The 3,676-nt window shown below is 38.8% G+C and overlaps 1 long non-coding RNA gene across 1 annotated transcript; it reads right to left on the minus strand.

Moving 5' to 3' along the window:
- Window positions 1-2,007: 2,007 nt before the first annotated feature.
- LOC121401372 lies at window positions 2,008-2,705 on the minus strand. Its single transcript, XR_005966184.1, has 2 exons — window positions 2,339-2,705; window positions 2,008-2,253 (listed from the first exon to the last, which is right to left on the minus strand). It is a non-coding gene; the product is annotated as an uncharacterized LOC121401372 (long non-coding RNA).
- Window positions 2,706-3,676: the final 971 nt, after the last annotated feature.

Raw genomic sequence — 3,676 nt, forward strand, 5'->3', positions numbered from 1 at the left:
AAGAGGGCAGTTACGTCACTTTACTGTCTAGGGGGCTCTGAAATATGAGGGGCCTGTAGTGGCTGTTCTTATTTCCATCCCACTAAATATAGATCTGATTAATATTTCAGAAATGAGCAATGAGTGCAGAGATTCCTTGTTATAAAATGTTATAAGTGAAAGGTTTGGAAATTGTTAATTGCTCTTAAATCCACTCTGCTGGAATGGAATGGAAACTTGACAGTGAAATAGGTTGGACCATGGTGAATGGAGCTTGGGAACTTGAAATGTAACAATCAAAGTTATCCATCTTTGTGGGTAAAGCCTTTTTGGCTTATAAGTGCTAGGGGAAAGATTGGCCCTGTAGGCCTCAAATATAGGTCAAGCAGATATACATACGTTAACAAATTCCTTAGCCGAGTTAGATTACTATAAATTAGATTAATATCAGCATATAAGTAAGTAGTTTTCCTTACTGCAAAAGATCATGCAGGATTACTAGAGGAATTTGGGAAAGGTCAGAATAAATAGAGTTGATCCGATAAGCAATTATATATGAAAAGGGGGAGTTGTTGATTGGAACCCTTGTCCTTAAATATCAGCCTTGAAACAGGTGATTCTGCATATGTACAAACCAACTGTAAAAAATATACTTGCATATCTCTATTTAATGTCTAGCTTATGTCTGTAATGAAAATATATTGATGAAGTTTGCGTAAGGATATAAAATCATAGGTTGTGATATAAGCAGACTTCTCATTAGGTACCCCTGTTAAGAAGATAATTACAATTGACTACATCAGTGGCTTCTGGAACAGCCACCTGTCTTTTGAAGGATTGCTTGCCTAGATACCAAAATATAAACCAATTTTTTTCTTATTATTATTTTAGACATTTTAGCCCCTGCAAATAAACCCTACCCTGTCATCAATAGCTCAACCACTAACGTTGCCTTGGTGATAGCATTTTTATTTGGAAAGCAGAGATCCTAAACATGCATTTGTGCAAAAAAAAAAAGGCAAATAACAAGTCTTTGCTAAACACAGATTCAAGGTAATTTTCCTCAGGACCAGAACTAGGGGTAGGTAGAAGAGGCATGTGCCTACTAGAGATGCCAGTTAGGGTAGTTAAATAAAAATACACCACTTTTTAGATGATATATTGTGACTCCTAAGCATTTCGTAACACAATAAGACCCCTAAGTATTCAATAACACTGTGGCCCCCATGTATTTTATGACACACACTGTAGTAGCCTATCAGCACTCTCCGGGGGGAAAGAGGAAAGGCTGGGTTAAATGTTTGTTCCACCTTATGAACTGTATTCCTGCTAAGGGTTATGTATGAGTCACTTATAAGGCCAACTGGCCCTGCGTTTCTATTTCAGCAAACTCATACACCGAAAAGGGCAACTTCCCTCTATTAGTAGACAGAGTTCAGAATTGGATATTATATACATACTCCAGTATTTCAGTCTGTGGATTTGCATACATTCAAATACATGGGACATCAGGGAAGCTGGTATAAGCCAGAATTTGTACATTCATGTAACTCCTGGGTGCACATTTTGCCCAGCCCATTTATATCATGACATACTGTAAAGTATTATAAATATCATCAACCTACATGTATACAGTATATTATGTTATCAGAAAGGTATCAGAATCACTATTTCAGAGAATAATTGTTTACCCGAAATATACAAATTGCCCAACAATACCAAACCCACTTTTCTTATTCAGAATTCACCCCCAGAATAAAGAAGCCCTTTGACACTGAAGCAAAATGGACAAATGCACCTCTGGGTTAATGCAGCACAACTGACAACTAATATCCCTCCAGTTTGGTATTTCTAGAATCAACCCACCGCCAGGCTATTAGCTGCTCCTTAACTGTCAGCCAAAAACATACTTTTTCCACCCTTTCATTATTCATTACATTTTTATAGCACAAAAAAAGAATCGGTAGTTAATGACTGAAAGCAGATAAATATAAAGCAGAGAAATAAAAATAGGCAAGACGTATTAGGTAAATTTTTGTTAATATTTATTTTTGTTTTTAGTATAAGGATAGTCAGGTCAGGCTTGCAGGTGTACCTGGAATTAGTTGTGTAAGTTGGTTTCTTAGTCTTAATGGACCACTTGCTACTGGTTCCAACTGTAATGTAATGTCATGCCAATATGTTGTTCAAGTGCTGTCTATTTGGTCCAGGTCCCCATGTGGAGTTGATTCAGTGCAGTTCATGGGGCTCCATTGTCTCTCTGATAATGGCATTCTGGCAAAAAAAAATGAATAAAAGTTATATTTCTCACCAAAATTTCCATGAGAACTTTAATTATATATTGTTTGAAAGTGCAAACCTTCAGCTGTTTAGAGGTACCATCCTTGCTTTCCTACATTCAGAATTTTAGATAATATCCCTCGTAGTAATGTGCGGTTTGGCATGAAAGGAAGGAAAAATAGATTAAACAGATTTATCACCAAAATCCCAAATACAAGCTACAAAAACCTGCTGAATATCTAGCTACAACTTCTTCTACTTAGAATGATGGGCAATATGTATGGGAACAAGCTGCCTTATACAGGGCTGATTCTACTGAATATGGTCAAATCCCCCCCCCCCAAAAATGAATTCTACATACAGGTATCGGACTTCTTATGCAGAATGCTTGGGGTTTAAGTCAACTAAAAACGTATTTAAACATTAAATAAACCCAATAGGATTGTTTGGCCTCGAATATGGATTAATTATTTCGTAGTTTGGATCCAGTACAAAGCTCTGTTTTATTATTACAGAAAAAAAGGCAAAAAATAATTATTTGGATACAATTAAGTCTATGGGAAATGGCCTTCCTGTAATTGGGAGCTTTTTGGATAATGGGTTTCCAGATAACTGATCTCATACCTGTACCTTTTGTTTTGTGAGGCATCTTTGAATTTTTTCTCCATCTTCATCTGTGCTGTTGTGTATCCTCAGGCAAAACTGTTTTTTTTTTCTTTTATAAGATAATTGGTTATACCAAGAGAAGAAGTTGGCTAAAAAATTTGTTGGCTATTTTGAGTTTCAGAACTGCTTCTATTGAATACAGTCATGTACCTATTGCGCGCTTTAAAAAAATGATGTGTGAAAAAATGCCCATTGAGTTCAATGCATTTGGCAATTTTTTGCTGTTTTGCGAATTTGTAGTGAAGTGAAAAGGGTCAGATTCACCCATCACGAGCCAGGAATGGTAGAGAAAGACTGTGAAATTGCACTGAAGTTGAGCTTTTGAGGTGCCAACAAAAAAGCTTGTGGCATCAGCAGGAGAGATGAAAACATCTCATGGATTCATCACACACCGCAAGCTTGATCACACGCCCTGTTGCTTATCTGGCACCTCAGTCAGCTATTCCCCCAGCACAATACAGAGAAGTATAGATAGAGAAATACAGATAGAGAAATACAGAAAAAGAAATACAGGGAGAAATGGGGGCCTGAGGTGGGGAGGGCCGATGGTCGGGGCCAAGGTGAGGAGGTCTGATGGTGGGGATGGCCGATGGTGTGGGCCATTGTTGGAGAGGGCCGATGGTGTGGGCCATTGTTGGGGAGGGCCGACGGTGGGGGCCCGAGGTAGGGAGAGCCGATGGCGTGGGCCATGGGTGGGGAGGGCCGATGGTTTGGGCCATGGGTGGAGAGGGCCGATGGTGTGGGCCACGGG

This window comes from Xenopus laevis, chromosome 1L (assembly GCF_017654675.1).
Source record: "Xenopus laevis strain J_2021 chromosome 1L, Xenopus_laevis_v10.1, whole genome shotgun sequence".
NCBI lineage: Eukaryota > Metazoa > Chordata > Amphibia > Anura > Pipidae > Xenopus > Xenopus laevis.